Genomic DNA, 17,692 nt, shown 5'->3' on the forward strand with positions numbered 1-17,692 from the left:
TGGGTCTGTTGTGCCTGCGGGGCTGTTGCAGGACACGTTGCCGGCTGCACAGCAGGGGAACAGCTGGCGGTGCTGAACCCCACTGACACATTGGCTGGTGTTTTTCTCTGTGCAGCTAGCAGTACCGGGCCCCAACTGGCGGTGTTAGAGCCCGGGGTCAGCAGGAGGAGGAGATGGAGCAGAGTGTAGGCCGAAGCCTGCACTGGCGGCAGCTTTGGGTCTGTTGTGCCTGCGTGGCTGTTGCAGGACACGTTGCCGGCTGCACAGCAGGGGAACAGCTGGCGGTGCTGAACCGCACTGACACATTGGCTGGTGTTTGGCTCTGTGCAGCTAGCAGTACCGGGCCCCAACTGGCGGTGTTGGAGCCCGGGCTCTGCAGGGGGAGCAGAGTGTAGGCCGAAGCCTACTTGAACCAATTTCAAAGGTAACCTTTAACCCCCCCTCAGGGGTTACAAAGTAGAAGAGCCACAGCTTATGCAGCAGTAGTGCTGCACAAGTCAAAGGTTGCTCTTTTAATTTTGCTCCTTGCACACGCTGAATGAAACACGTATAACATTTAGCCCTTTATACAGTCAAACTGTGTTGGAGGCGCGAGTTCCCTTTGTAATGAGACGCAGCACAGATGTCAAGAATCCCACCTTGGTGCTGGGTGCAGCCTCCTGAGCGTTGTTATTTGCTGTACAGGAGTCTGCGCTGTCGTGTTATCCCCTGGCCTAGCGCTGTTAGCGCTGCCCATCTTCTGACCTCATTTAATGTCGGCCGCTGCGGTTCGCGATGACCATGAATCCCAGCCCCGCGGTGTCTTAACATTGTTAAAACACTGCGGGGCTGTGATTCATGGCCTGGCGCAGCACATATGTTCGCCTCTCGCACTCGGGTCCTTACACCCGCTGCAGACTGTGCGGCGTCAGCTGATCCCTTATCGCATGCCACGGCCATGAAGCCGCACAGTCCGAAGAAGGCGGAAGGAGATGAGGGACAGGCGAAGAAATGCACCGTTCATGCCCATCAATCACACCCTCGCAGTCCCAATAAATAAGACACCGAGGGGCGTTGTGTGGGTCAGGGCGGCCGCAGAGGCGCAGGCAGCCAAACAATGATGCCAGAAGACGGGCAGCGCTACCAAGGGGGTTGCAGCCTGTCATTACAAAGGAAAGTCACACCTCCGGGACGGTTAAATGGTCACGCAGAGGACACATTTTAGACGTGTTTTCAGTTCCACATGTGCGAGGAGAATACGTTTATGAGCCACCTTGCACACATGCAGCATTACCGCTGTACAAGGTGGCCTTAAAAACGTACAAACGCCTGGGGGAGGGGGGACAGGTTCCCTTCAATTTCAGTTCTTGTGTCTGCGTGGCTTTTGCAGGACACGATGCCGGCTGCACAGCAGGGGAACAGCTGGCGGTGCTGAACCCCACTGACACATTGGCTGGTGTTTTTCTCTGTGCAGCTAGCAGTACCGGGCCCCAACTGGCGGTGTTAGAGCCCGGGGTCAGCAGGAGGAGGAGATGGAGCAGAGTGTAGGCCGAAGCCTGCACTGGCGGCAGCTTTGGGTCTGTTGTGCCTGCGTGGCTGTTGCAGGACACGTTGCCGGCTGCACAGCAGGGGAACAGCTGGCGGTGCTGAACCCCACTGACACATTGGCTGGTGTTTGGCTCTGTGCAGCTAGCAGTACCGGGCCCCAACTGGCGGTGTTGGAGCCCGGGCTCTGCAGGGGGAGCAGAGTGTAGGCCGAAGCCTACTTGAACCAATTTCAAAGGTAACCTTTAACCCCCCCTCAGGGGTTACAAAGTAGAAGAGCCACAGCTTATGCAGCAGTAGTGCTGCACAAGTCAAAGGTTGCTCTTTTAATTTTGCTCATTGCACACGCTGAATGAAACACGTATAACATTTAGCCCTTTATACAGTCAAACTGTGTTGGAGGCGCGAGTTCCCTTTGTAATGAGACGCAGCACAGATGTCAAGAATCCCACCTTGGTGCTGGGTGCAGCCTCCTGAGCGTTGTTATTTGCTGTACAGGAGTCTGCGCTGTCGTGTTATCCCCTGGCCTAGCGCTGTTAGTGCTGCCCGTCCTCTGACCTCATTTGATGTCGGCCGGTGCGTTTTGCGATGCCCATGAATCCCAGCCCCGCAGTGTCTTGACATAGTTAAAACACTGCGGGGCTGGGATTCATGGCCTGGCGCAGTACATATGTTCGCCTCTCGCTTGGGTTCTTACACCTGCTTCAGACTATGTGGCGTCAGCTGATCCCTTATCGCATGCCACGGCCATGAAGCCGCACAGTCCGAAGAAGGCGGAAGGAGATGAGGGACAGGCGAAGAAATGCACCGTTCATGCCCGTCAATCACACCCTCGCAGTCAAAATAAATAAGACACCGAGGGGCGTTGTGTGGGGCAAGGCGGCCGCAGAGGCGCACCCAGCCAAACAATGATGCCAGAAGACGGGCATCGTTACCAAGGAGCTTGTTGCGTGTCAATACAAAGGAAAATCACACCTGAGGGACATTTTAATGGTCACAGAGGACACATTTTAGACGTGTTCAGTTCCACGAGTGCAAGGAGAATACGTTTCTGAGCCACCTTGCACACATGCAGCATTACTGCTGTACAAGGTGGCTGTAAAACATAGAAACACCTGGGGGAGGGTGGACAGGTTCCCTTCAATTTCAGTTCTTGTGTCTGCGTGGCGGTCGCAGGACACGTTGCCGGCTACACAGCAGGGGAAAAGCTGGCGGTGCTGAACCCCACTGACACATTGGCTGGTGTTTTTCTCTGTGCAGCTGGCAGTACTGGGCCCCAACTGGCGGTGTTAGAGCCCGGGGTCAGCAGGAGGAGGAGAGGGAGCAGAGTGTAGGCCGAAGCCTGCACTGGAGCAAGTTGAAAGGGAAACTTTAACCCCCCCCAGGCGTTTGTAGCTGAAAGAGCCATCGTGTACAGCACTAATGCTGGAAAAGGTAAACTTAGCTCTTTTAATTATGGTCCTTGCACATGCTGAACCTAACACTTATAAAAAGTGTCCCCTCCTACCGTGATACCGTCCGGTAGGTGGAACTTTCCTTTGTGATGTGACGCAGCACAGCCGTCATTCTTACCCCCTTGGCGCCGTGCGCCGCCTCCTCAGCGTTGTTTGAATCAGTCCCGGAGCCTGCGCTGTTAGGTTAGCCCTTGGCCATGCACACATTTTGCGCTGCCCGTCTTCTGACATCATTTGGTGTCAGGCTGGCTGCGCCTGTGCGGCCGCGCTGGCCGAGAGCCCGCCTCGTACTGTCTTCTGATTTAATCCCACTGGGGGCCTGAGATCCATAGACATGCGCAGTGCATATCTGAACCTCCACCTCTCACTCATCTCCCTACGGCTTCTTCTGACTGTGCGGTGTCACGGCCGTGGCATGCTATTAGGGACCAGCTGACACCGCACAGTTTGAAGAAGCCGTAGGGAGATGAGTGAGAGGTGGAGGTTCAGATATGCACTGCGCATGTCCATGGATCTCAGGCCCCCAGTGGGATTAAATCAGAAGACAGTACGAGGCGGGCTCTCGGCCAGCGCGGCCACACAGGCGCAGCCAGCCTGACACCAAATGATGTCAGAAGACGGGCAGCGCAAAATGTGTGCATGGCCAAGGGCTAACCTAACAACGCAGGCTCCGGGACTGATTCAAACAACGCTGAGGAGGCGGCGCACGGCGCCAAGGGGGTAAGAATGACGGCTGTGCTGCGTCACATCACAAAGGAAAGTTCCACCTACCGGACGGTATCACGGTAGGAGGGGACACTTTTCATAAGTGTTAGGATCAGCATGTGCAAGGAGCACCACGAAAAGAGGCACTTTTTACCTTTGCATCATTACTGCTGCACAAGGTGGCTCCTTCAGTAACAAACACCTGGGGGGGGGGACAGGTTCCCTTAAATTTAACTTGTTGTGCCTGCGTGGCGGTCGCAGTACACGTTGCCGGCTGCACAGCAGGGGAACAGCTGGCGGTGCTGAACCCCACTAACACATTGGCGAGGTGTTTGGCTCTTTGCGGACAGCACTTCTGGACGGCAACTGGCGGTGTTGGAGCCCAGGGACAGGTGGAGGAGGAGGAGGTAGGAGGGATTGCCACACACACAGCAGGGGAACAGCTGACATTACTGAACCCCAATAACAGAGGAGGGACTGTTGACTGTGCGTACAGCACTTCTGGACGGCAACTGGCGGTGTTGGAGCCCAGGGACAGGTGGAGGAGGAGGAGGTAGGAGGGATTGCCACTCACACAGCAGGGGAACAGCTGACGTTACTGAACCCCAATAACAGAGGAGGGACTGTTGACTGTGCGTACAGCACTTCTGGACGGCAACTGGCGGTGTTGGAGCCCAGGGACAGGTGGAGGAGGAGGAGGTAGGAGGGATTGCCACACACACAGCAGGGGAACAGCTGACGTTACTGAACCCCAATAACAGAGGAGGGACTGTTGACTGTGCGTACAGCACTTCTGGACGGCAACTGGCGGTGTTGGAGCCCAGGGACTGGTGGAGGAGGAGGAGGTAGGAGGGATTGCCACACACACAGCAGGGGAACAGCTGACGTTACTGAACCCCAATAACAGAGGAGGGACTGTTGACTGTGCGTACAGCACTTCTGGACGGCAACTGGCGGTGTTGGAGCCCAGGGACAGGTGGAGGAGGAGGAGGTAGGAGGGATTGCCACACACACAGCAGGGGAACAGCTGACGTTACTGAACCCCAATAACAGAGGAGGGACTGTTGACTGTGCGTACAGCACTTCTGGACGGCAACTGGCGGTGTTGGAGCCCAGGGACAGGTGGAGGAGGAGGAGGTAGGAGGGATTGCCACACACACAGCAGGGGAACAGCTGACGTTACTGAACCCCAATAACAGAGGAGCGACTGTTGACTGTGCGTACAGCACTTCTGGACGGCAACTGGCGGTGTTGGAGCCCAGGGACAGGTGGAGGAGGAGGAGGTAGGAGGGATTGCCACACACACAGCAGGGGAACAGCTGACGTTACTGAACCCCAATAACAGAGGAGGGACTGTTGACTGTGCGTACAGCACTTCTGGACGGCAACTGGCGGTGTTGGAGCCCAGGGACAGGTGGAGGAGGAGGAGGTAGGAGGGATTGCCACACACACAGCAGGGGAACAGCTGACGTTACTGAACCGCAATAACAGAGGAGCGACTGTTGACTGTGCGTACAGCACTTCTGGACGGCAACTGGCGGTGTTGGAGCCCAGGGACAGGTGGAGGAGGAGGAGGTAGGAGGGATTGCCACACACACAGCAGGGGAACAGCTGACGTTACTGAACCCCAATAACAGAGGAGGGACTGTTGACTGTGCGTACAGCACTTCTGGACGGCAACTGGCGGTGTTGGAGCCCAGGGACAGGTGGAGGAGGAGGAGGTAGGAGGGATTGCCACACACACAGCAGGGGAACAGCTGACGTTACTGAACCCCAATAACAGAGGAGGGACTGTTGACTGTGCGTACAGCACTTCTGGACGGCAACTGGCGGTGTTGGAGCCCAGGGACAGGTGGAGGAGGAGGAGGTAGGAGGGATTGCTACACACACAGCAGGGGAACAGCTGACGTTACTGAACCCCAATAACAGAGGAGGGACTGTTGACTGTGCGTACAGCACTTCTGGATGGCAACTGGCGGTGTTGGAGCCCAGGGACAGGTGGAGGAGGAGGAGGTAGGAGGGATTGCCACACACACAGCAGGGGAACAGCTGACGTTACTGAACCCCAATAACAGAGGAGCGACTGTTGACTGTGCGTACAGCACTTCTGGACGGCAACTGGCGGTGTTGGAGCCCAGGGACAGGTGGAGGAGGAGGAGGTAGGAGGGATTGCCACACACACAGCAGGGGAACAGCTGACGTTACTGAACCCCAATAACAGAGGAGGGACTGTTGACTGTGCGTACAGCACTTCTGGACGGCAACTGGCGGTGTTGGAGCCCAGGGACAGGTGGAGGAGGAGGAGGTAGGAGGGATTGCCACACACACAGCAGGGGAACAGCTGACGTTACTGAACCCCAATAACAGAGGAGGGACTGTTGACTGTGCGTACAGCACTTCTGGACGGCAACTGGCGGTGTTGGAGCCCAGGAACAGGTGGAGGAGGAGGAGGTAGGAGGGATTGCCACACACACAGCAGGGGAACAGCTGACGTTACTGAACCCCAATAACAGAGGAGGGACTGTTGACTGTGCGTACAGCACTTCTGGACGGCAACTGGCGGTGTTGGAGCCCAGGGACAGGTGGAGGAGGAGGAGGTAGGAGGGATTGCCACACACACAGCAGGGGAAAAGCTGACGTTACTGAACCCCAATAACAGAGCAGGGACTGTTGACTGTGCGTACAGCACTTCTGGACGGCAACTGGCGGTGTTGGAGCCCAGGGACAGGTGGAGGAGGAGGAGGTAGGAGGGATTGCCACACACACAGCAGGGGAACAGCTGACGTTACTGAACCCCAATAACAGAGGAGCGACTGTTGACTGTGCGTACAGCACTTCTGGACGGCAACTGGCGGTGTTGGAGCCCAGGGACAGGTGGAGGAGGAGGAGGTAGGAGGGATTGCCACACACACAGCAGGGGAACAGCTGACGTTACTGAACCCCAATAACAGAGGAGGGACTGTTGACTGTGCGTACAGCACTTCTGGACGGCAACTGGCGGTGTTGGAGCCCAGGGACAGGTGGAGGAGGAGGAGGTAGGAGGGATTGCCACACACACAGCAGGGGAACAGCTGACGTTACTGAACCCCAATAACAGAGGAGGGACTGTTGACTGTGCGTACAGCACTTCTGGACGGCAACTGGTGGTGTTGGAGCCCAGGGACAGGTGGAAAAGCAGAGGAACACAATGTAGGCCGAAGCCTGAGAAAGTCGAAAGGGAACCTTTAACCCCCCCCCAAGGCGTTTGTAGCTGAAAGAGCCAGCTTGTGCAGCACAAAAGATGCAAAAGGAAAAGGTGGCTCTTTTCATCACGCTCCTTGCAAACACAGAACTAAACACTTATAAAATGTGTCCCCTGAAACCGTGAAACCGTCCCGGAAGTGGGACTTTCCTTCGTAATATGACGCAGCACAGCCGTCATTCCTACCCCCCCGGCGCCGTGCCCCGGCTCATCAGCGTTGTTTGATTCCGTCCCGGAGCCTGCGCTGTTATGTTATCCCGTGGCCAGGCACACTTAGCGCTGCCCATCTTCTGACATCATTTGGTGTCAGGCTGGCTGCGCCTGTGTGGCCGCGCTGGCCGAGAGCCCGCCTCGCAGTGTCTTCTGATTTAATCCCACTGGGGGCCTGGGATCCATGGCCATGCGCAGTGCATATCCTCGCCTCTCACTCCCCTCCCTACGGCTTCTTAAGACTGTGTGGTGTCACGGCCGTGGCATGCTATTAGGGACCAGCTGACACCGAACAGTCTGAAGAAGCCATAGGGAGATGAGTGAGAGGTGGAGGTTCAGATATGCACTGCGCATGTCCATGGATCCCAGGCCCCCAGTGGGATTAAATCAGAAGACACTGCGAGGCGGGCTCTCGGCCAGCGCGGCCGCACAGGCGCAGCCATCCTGACACCAAATGATGCCAGAAGACGGGCAGCGCTAAGTGTGCCTGGCCACAGGATAACATAACAGCGCAGGCTCCGGGACGGAATCAAACAACGCTGAGGAGCCGGGGCGCGGCGCCGGGGGGTAGGAATAACGGCTGTGCTGCGTCATATTACGAAGGAAAGTCCCACCTCCGGGACGGTTTTACGGTATCAGTGGACACATTTTATAAGTGTTAAGTTCTGCGTGTGCAAGGAGCTAAAACAAAATAGCTACCTTTTCCTTGTGCAGCATTACTGCTGCACAAGGTGGCTCTTTCAGTAACAAACGCCTTGGGGGGGGGACAGATTCCCTTACATTTCAGTTGTTGTGTCAGCGTGGCGGTCGCATGACACATTGCCGGCTACACAGCTGGGGATCAGCTGACGTTACTGAAACCCAATAACACTGGGTCGTATGTTTTGACTGTGCAGACGGCACTTCTGAGCCTCAACTGGCGGTGTTGGAGCCCAGGAATTTAAGTTCAGGTGGTAGAAAGATGAACACAACAGGAGACCTGGATAACGTATACAGTGACCTAATTATTTAATCAGGAGGAGGAGTGGCAAATTCCTGCGAGATCCAGGCCTTTTTCATTTTCAGGAAAGTAAGCCGGTCAACGTTATCGGAGGATAGTCGCATGCGACGGTCAGTTAGTACACCACCTGCAGCACTAAAGACGCGTTCCGATAATACACTGGCCGCAGGGCAAGACAGCACCTCCAATGCATACTGGCTTAGCTCTGGCCATGTATCCAGCTTTGAGACCCAAAACTTGAAAGGGGAAGAGCCGTCTGGGAGTACAGCAAGAGGGCAAGACATGTAGTCTGTCACCATCTGACGGAACCGTTGCCTCCTGCTGACTGGAGCCGTCTGTGATGGTGTAGACTTTTGTGGGGGGCACAGAAAACTGTGCCACAGTTGGGCCATACTGGTCTTGCCTTGGGCAGAGGCACTGCTTCTGCTCCCTCTTTGTGCAGAGCCTCCACCACTGCCTGGACGCACTGAGCTGCTTTGGAATGCACTAGCAGCACTTCTCTCAGTTGGAATGGAGAAGATGATGGAATTGACCAGTGTGTCTTGGTACTCCCGCATTTTTCGCTCCCGGTTCAACGGTGTGATGAGGCTTTCTATGTTGTCCCGGTAGCGAGGATCGAGGAGGGTGAACACCCAATAATCAGACATGTTGAGAATGTGGGCGATGCGGCGGTCGTTTCTCAGGTACTGCAGCATGTAATCCACCATGTGCTGCAGACTGCCAACTGCCCAAGAAACGCTGTCCCCTGCTGGAGGCGTGATCTCTGCCCGCTCGTCATCACCCCACCCTCGCTGTACACACTGAGTACTGGACAATTCGGTAACTCCCTCCTCTGGACGGATGTCTTCCTCCTCCATTGACTCCTCCTCATCCTCCTCACAAACTGTCCCCTGCCTACGCGTTTGTGAGGAACCATGTGGCGCTGACTGTCCAGAAGATTATGGAAATGGTGAATCCTCATCCTCCACCTCTTCCACAACATCATCCCTTAGCGCTTGAAGTGATTTTTCAAGCAGGCAGATAAGGGGGACAGTCATGCTGACTAGTGCATCATCTGCACTCGCCATCCGCGTGGAATAATCAAAGGGACGCAAAACCTGGCAGACGTCATTCATAGTGGCCCACTCTGTGGTTGTGAAGTCTGTACGGCGCTGAGTGCGACTTCTTTGCGCCTGAAGCAGCTGGTACTCCATTACAGCTTGCTGCTGCTCACACAACCGCTCCAACATATGTAACGTGGAATTCCACCTGGTAGGTAGGTCACATATGATGCGATGTTCCGGCAGGCGGCGTCGGCGCTGCAGAGCCGCAATGCGCGCTTTTGCCGTGCTGGAACGCCGCAAGTGAGCACACTCTAGGCGGACCTTGTGCAGCAGTGCATCAAGATCCGGATAGTCCCTCAAAAAGCTCTGCACGACCAAATTGAGCACATGTGCCAGACATGGGATGTGAGTGAGGTTGCCGAGGCCCAGAGCTGCCACCAGATTTCGGCCATTATCACACACTACCATGCCTGGCTGGAGATTCGCTGGCACAAACCACACATCGCTCTCCTGCTTGATGGCATTCCAGAGCTCCTGCACTGTGTGGCTACGATTCCCCAAAAAAATTAATTTCAAGACGGCCTGTTGACGTTTGGCCACGGCTGTGCTCATGTCGGTCGTAACAGGTACACGTTCATCACGGGTCCATGTGGAGGTGGACTGTGACGGCTCCTGCAGCGATGATTCTGAGGAACTGGTGTAAGAGGAGGAGTCAATGCGTACAGAATGGATTCCTGCAATCCTTGGAGTGGGCAGGACACGTCCTGCGCCACTCGCACGGTCTGTACCCGGCTCAACGACATTAACCCAATGGGCAGTGAGGGAAAGGTATCGCCCCTGTCCATGTTGACTGGTCCACGCATCGGTGGTGAGGTGGACCTTGCTACTGACGGCGTTCAGTAGCGTGTGTTTTATGTGTCCCTCCACATGCTTGTGCAGGGCAGGGACGGCTTGCCTGCTGAAGTAAAAGCGGCTGGGCACATTGTACTGTGGGACTGCCAATGACATCAAGTCACGGAAGCTGTCAGTCTCCACCAGCCTGAATGACAGCATTTCCAGTGACAGAAGTTTGGCAATGCCTGCAGTCAGAGCCTGTGCTCGTGGGTGGTTTGACGAGAAAGGCCGCCTTTTCTCCCATGCCTGTATTACCGATGGCTGTAGACTGGGCTGGGAGTGTGTGGATGACTGGGAAAGTGGTGCTGCGGGTGGAATTACAGCGGGTCTCTGGACAACAGGGCCAGAGGTTCTTCCACGGCGATCCTGGGAGGAAGCCGAACCAGCTGCGTGTGAGCTGGAGGAAGAGGCAACACGAGCTGAAGAGGTGGTAGCTGCCGCTGTTGGTTGGCCTAGCTCTTCAGTGTGTTTTTCTAACAACGCCGGGTGCCTGGTGCGCACATGTTTCCACATGTTGGAGGTATTGAGGCTGCTGACATTTCGACCTCTTTTTACTTTGTGATGACACACCTTGCATTTGACATAGCAAATGTCATCTGCAACTGTGTCAAAAAAGGCCCAGGCACTGCAAGTCTTGGGAGCGCCCTTTTTGGCTTTTGAAAGAGACATGCTCCTAACGGGTGCCAAAGCGGAGGCTGCAGGATCCGCAGTCTTCCCCCTCCCTCTCCCTCTTTGGGCCGTACGGGGAATCTCTTCCTCAGAGCTGCTCCCACCACCTTCCTGTCCCTCACGCCAAGATGGGTCAAGGACCTCATCATCTACACTACCCTCTGCCCCCAACTGCTCCTCCTGGGTAGTCTCAGCAGCAGAGCACGCACCAGTAAGTGGCACCTGAGTGTCATCATCAGCTGATGCGGCCTGCGATGTGGTGACCGGAGCCACTGGCCCACCCGCCTCTTCAGAGGAAGAGAGAAAAAGCTGTTGGGCATCACTGCACCCTGCCTCTTCTTCCATTTCTCCAATGCTGCTTGGCTGGCCCCCTGTTTCCAAGCCAAGAGATTCAGAGAACAGAAGTAGAGACGGCTCCTGTCCTGGGCTCTCTGTCTGCCTGGGCAATTTGGCAGGTGGTGAAGAGACAGATGGCTGCTCTCCAGTGCTCTGTGTCTGAGAGGATGTGGCACTAATTGAAGTTGATGCATTAGCTGCCATCCATCTGACAACGGCTTCAATTTGGTCTTCACGCAGCAGCGGTGTAGGGCGCTCTGACACAAAGATGCGCATGAACGACTGTTGCCTGGTGAATGTGGGTGCTGATGAGTCACCGGTGCCCGCAGCAGGCACAGAATCCCCACGTCCCCTCCCTGCTCCGCGCCCACGCCCACGCCCACGTGCCTTCCTCACTGCCTTCTTCATCTTGATTGACTGATAAAGATAAGCAGAAAAGTACTAACGGCTTTGTGTGCTTATTCCTGAGCAACTCCTCCTAACAGGTATAAGAAACACTAATTTTCTAAAGTGTGGACTAGACTTTAATATGAGCTAATGTGGCCTACACAAATGTAAAGTGGTGTAACTGGTGTGTTTGGTGAACTTTATTATTTATTTATTTTTTGGGGGCTGAACTGACAACGGATAGAGCTGCAGTCACACGGAGACCGTGCAGACAGACGTAAACGGCGCTGCAAGGCCCAAAAACCCTCCTCTACGTTATCCTATGTAGTGTTTTTCCACAAGTTAGCTGGAGACGGGTGGAAAGACACTAATAGGAATTTTTTGAAAAAATGTGCAGCAGCCTGCACTACTTAAAACAAAATGAAAATTGATTTGGCGGTATGACGCAGTGAACAACCCTGAGCTGGAGACAACCAGGCTACGGCTGCTCACAGACTACAGGGCGAGCTGCAGTCACACGGAGACCGTGCAGACAGCCGTAAACGGCGCTGCAAGGCCCAAAAACCCTCCTCTACGTTATCCTATGTAGTGTTTTTCCACAAATTAGCTGGAGACGGGTGGAAAGACACTAATAGGAATTTTTTGAAAAAATGTGCAGCAGCCTGCACTACTTAAAACAAAATGAAAATTGATTTGGCGGTATGACGCAGTGAACAACCCTGAGCTGGAGACAACCAGGCTACGGCTGCTCACAGACTACAGGGCGAGCTGCAGTCACACGGAGACCGTGCAGACAGCCGTAAACGGCGCTGCAAGGCCCAAAAACCCTCCTCTACGTTATCCTATGTAGTGTTTTTCCACAAATTAGCTGGAGACGGGTGGAAAGACACTAATAGGATTTTTTTGAATAAATTAGCAGCAGACTACACTACTTGAAAAAAAAAAAAAAAAAGAACAGTATGAGGCAATGAACCACCCTCCCTGAACTGAATACAACCAGCTATGGATGGCCTATGTGGCTGCACTCAGACTAGAGAGTGGGCTGCACTCACACACACACACACACACACACAGACCTTGCAGATCGCTGTGAAAACAGCGCTACAAGGCAAAAGCTAGGTGAATAATAGGTGAACACAGCGGTTGCTAAATTAGCCTTTGGAAAGCACAAAGAAGCAAATCGCTATCTCTAAACTGTCCCTCAGTCAGCAAACAGCGTCCTGTCACTAACTGAATTCACAGCAGAGTGATCGCAAAATGGCGCCAGCGACTTTTAAACTGCATCATGACATCATTTCAGCAGCCAATCACAGCCTTGCCAGTAGTTTCATGCCCTCCATGCTAAACAGGATGTGCCCACACTTGGAATCATTCTCATTGGCTGAATTTCTGCATTTTGAATCTTGGAACTTCCGATTCCGGTATCCGATACGCGGCAAGTATCGGAATCCCGGTATCGGAATTCCGATACCGCAAGTATCGGCCGATACCCGATACTTGCGGTATCGGAATGCTCAACACTATTACTAGTATTAGCTGTGAATTTTAAAAAATAATTATTTTTATTAAGTTCATTAATAAAATCCAATAGTAAAATTGGGCTACCTGACCATATAAAAACTATGTCGTCAATAAAACACTGCCATAGGACCAGGTTCGTCCGCAGGAGTCCATCCATATAAATATTATCCTCCTCCCACTTACCAACATACAAATTGGCATAACTAGGGGCGAAACTGGTACCCAAGGCAGTGCTCCACTGCTGGGAGTAGTAGTCCTTCCCAAAACAGAAGTAATTGTGGGTAGGGTTGAGCAAAACAGATCGGCACTTTTCAAAAGTTGACGACTTTTAGCAAAGTCGGGTTTCGTGAAACCCGACCCAATCCCACTCTGGGATCGGGTCGGCGGTACACGATCTGTAATCCAAAGTCGGGTTTCGTAGTTACCTTCAGTCACGGTGATGCGCCCCCTGGTGGATGTCCTCATGAACTGCAGCCTGGGAACTTTTTCCCACGCTCCAGGTCATATGAGGACATCCACCAGGGGGCGCATCACCGCGACTGAAGGTAACTATAGGTCATTGACCTACATTTCCTTCATTCGCCGGGGTTTACAGGCACGAGCACAGCTGCATTATAGCAGAGCTCCTGCCTGTAAACTATTTTAACCCCTTCAGATGGATTTACCTCGTGGTACGTGACAGTTCATCAGAGGGTATGTATATTGTTGGTTTATTATTTTTTCAAGCGAGGGTCTTCAGGTGGATTGAGAGAGCAATAAAATATTAAAACAACCTGTGTGTTTATTTCATTAAAATACTTTTTAATCATGTGTGTGTGTGTTTTTTAACCCTTTCATACAATTGGATTAATAATGGATAGGTGTCAGAATTGACGCCTCTCCATTATTAATCTGGCTTAATGTCACCTTACAATAGCAAGGTGACATTAACCCTTCATTACCCCATATCCCACCTCTACACGGGAGTGGGAAGAGAGTGGCCAAGTGCCAGAATAGGCGCATCTTCCAGATGTGCCTTTTCTGGGGTGGCTGGGGGCAGATGTTTTTAGCCATGGGGGGGCCAATAACCATGGACCCTCTCCTGGCTATTAATATTTACCCTCAGTCACTGGCTTTACCTCTCTGGCAGAGAAAATTGCGCGGGAGCCCACGCCAATTTTTTCCGCGATTTAACCCTTAAATTTAATAGCTACAGCGCCGAAATTTTGCACATACACACTACTAACATTAGTAGTGTGGAATATGCAAAAAAAAGGGGGATATGACATGGTTTACTGTATGTAAACCATGTCTCATATCATGTCCGGTTTAGCCAGGATAAATGAAAAGCCGGCAATTGAATTACCGGCTTTTCAACATTATCGCGCTGAAGCAAATATTAAAAAAGTATGCTTCCCCATTGAATTGCATTGGGTTTCGTGTTTTGGCCGATCCCCGACCCCTACTTTTCAATAAGATCGGCCAATTTCACTCGACCCGACTTTTGAGAAAGTCGGGTTTCGTGAAACCCGACTCGATCTCAAAAAATGAAAAGTCGCTCAACCCTAGTTGTGGGTAAGTATAAAATATATACATTCTGTAATAAAAGAAATTTGGTCACCTGGTATAATTCCATATTTAGATAAAAAAATATTTAACTGCTTCACATCCTTTCTGGTGTTGAATAATTGTATACAGAGAAGTGATGTCAAGAGTGCCTATTATGTAATGACTAGACTGTGGCCCGATTCTAACGCATCGGGTATTCTAGAATATGCATGTCCCCGTAGTATATGGATAATGATGATTCCAGAATTCGCGGCAGACTGTGCCCGTCGCTGATTGGTCGATGCAACCTTTATAACATCATCGTCGCCATGGCAACCATTATGACATCTATGTCGATACTGTGCCCGTCGCTCATTGATCGAGGCCTAGCGGCCTCGACCAATCAGAGACGCGGGATTTCCATTATGACATCATCGTCGCCATGCTATGCCCATCGCTGATTATAGATTCTGCCACTGAATAGTTTGTAATTTCTGTAAGACATGTGAACTGTCTTTCAGATAGGACGGGAGTTGGGGACATAATTTCTGTAAATGGCAATCCACATATCTCGACAAATTAGTTGTGAGGCCTCCTATAGCTGAAATTATAGGCCTCCCTGGTGGATGTAACTGATCTTTATGTACCTTAGGTAGGTAATAAAAATATGGGACTCTAGGATATGTTATATTAATAAAATCATGTTCATTTTTATTTAAAAAACCTTTTTGAAGTCCCATTTTTATCAAATTTTGCATTTCAACAATGTAATTTTCTGTTGGATCCACCTTGAGTATTTTATATGTACATGTGTCCCCCAATAGGCGTAAGGGGTCTATGTTGTAGTCTTTAGTGTTTAAAATCACTATTCCCCCCCTTTATCTGCGGGTCTTACTGTGATTTCCTTGTTATCTTGAAGTTGTCTAATTGCCCTTCGTTCGTCATTAGACAGATTATACTTAAATTTAGAACAATTTTTGTTAGAAATTTTCCTGATATCATTAATAACATTCTTTTGAAAGGCATTCTCTGTATACAATTATTCAACACCAGAAAGGATGTGAAGCAGTTAAATATTTTTTATCTAAAGATGGAATTATACCAGGTGACCAAATTTCTTTTATTACAGAATGTATATATTTTATACTTACCCACAACTACTTCTGTTTTGGGAAGGACTACTACTCCCAGCAGTGGGGCACTGCCATGGGTACCAGGTTCGCCCCTAGTTATGCCAATTTGTATGTTGGTAAGTGGGAGGAGGATAATATTTATATGGATGGACTCCTGCGGACGAACCTGGTCCTATGGCAGCGTTTTATTGACGACATAGTTTTTATATGGTCAGGTGGCCCAATTTTACTATTGGATTTTATTAATGAACTTAGTAAAAATAATTATTTTTTAAAATTCACAGCTAATACTAGTAATAAAGAAGTACATTTTTTAGATTTAAGAATTTTTATAGAAAATAATAGCATTCAAACTAGTCTGTATCACAAACTTACTGATTCTAATAACTATATTTCATTAAGCAGTTGTCATTTACCCAGTTGGCTCCTAAATGTTCCCAAAAGCCAATTTATAAGAACCCACAGAAATTGCTCCAAATCAGAAGATTATAATAAGGAGACAGACATTTTAATAGAGAAGTTTAGTCAGAAAGGATATGATAAACAAACTTTGATACGAACTAAAGAACAAGTGGGAAAACAATCAAGGAAAAAATTACTCAAACAGAAAAAGAAAAAAATTATGAGCATGGTAAATGAAGATATTCCGATAATAACTCCATATAATTCCAACAGTCAAATTCTGAAAAAAATTGTAAAGAAATATTGGAATATATTGAAGGAGGACAAAGTGATTGGAGAATCATTTGGCTGAACATCCTAGATTTGTTTATAAGAGGGCAAACAATCTAGGTAATATAATAGCCCCAACGATACGTAAACCTTTGTCTCCAATACTGCCGCATATATCAAAGACTTTGTCTGGTTTTTTTTCCATGTGGGAAATGTTTACCGTGTAGAAAATTAAACACAAAGAAACAATTAAGTATTGCCAATTATGCAGAAGAAGTGACAATCAAGGACTTTATAATTTGTTCTACTCAAGGAGTAATCTATGGCATTAAATGTCCATGTGGGAAATTATATATAGGGCGCACAATACGATCAATGAGTGTGCGCATTGGGGAACATTTACGTAACATTAACAAGAAATTTGCAGGTCATCCTCTATCACAACATTTTGAGAGGTATCATGAGGGTTCAATAAAAAATATTGTTGTCACTGGGATTAAAATAGTGAAGAAAAATTGGCGGAAAGGCAATTTCATCCACCAAATGTCAAGAGAGGAGAGTAAGTGGATATTTGAAATGAATACGCTGATTCCGAATGGCCTCAACAGCGAAATAGAACTTTTTGCTTTTAATAAGTAAGCACAGCGCTTCCATAAGTTACAGTATATAAGCACCTTCTGTTATGCACCGGACCATCCCTGAGGAAGGAGTCTGTTGACCTCGAAACGCGTCGGATAGAATTTTGGTCCTGGGTGCGCTCTGTAAGCCGGTCACGTGAAGTATCACGTGCTTGTGACGTCACGCAATGTCCTGCAGCTTCGCTGCACCTTGCTGGCAATTTCTTTGGAAGTGTGGGAGCTAGGAATACTATCTATAGGGCAAGGGGTGCTGTTGTAAATTGGATTTTGGGCTCCCCCGGTGGCCACTGGTGGAATTGAACTTGTGTGCATCATCCCCTCTGTTCACCTGTTCCCATCAGGATGTGGGAGTCGCTATTTAACCTTGCTCCTCTGTCACTTCCATGCCGGTCAACATTGTAATCAGAAGCCTTTCTGTGCATGTTCCTGCTACCAGACAACTTCCAGCTAAGTCGGACTTTTTGTCCTTGTTTGTTTTTTGCATTTTGTTCCAGTTCACAGCTGCAGTTTCGTTTCTGTGTCTGGAAGGCTCTTGTGATCTGAAATTGCCACTCTGATGTTATGAGTTAATACTAGAGTCTTAAAGTAATTTCAGGATGGTGTATTGATAGGGTTTTCAGCTGACCATGAAAGTACCCTTTCTGTCTTCCCGCTATCTAGTAAGCGGACCTCGATTTTGCTAAACCTATTTTCATACTACGTTTGTCATTTTCATCTTAAATCACCGCCAATATATGT

Source organism: Ranitomeya variabilis, chromosome 3 (assembly GCF_051348905.1).
Source record: "Ranitomeya variabilis isolate aRanVar5 chromosome 3, aRanVar5.hap1, whole genome shotgun sequence".
NCBI classification, from domain to species: domain Eukaryota; kingdom Metazoa; phylum Chordata; class Amphibia; order Anura; family Dendrobatidae; genus Ranitomeya; species Ranitomeya variabilis.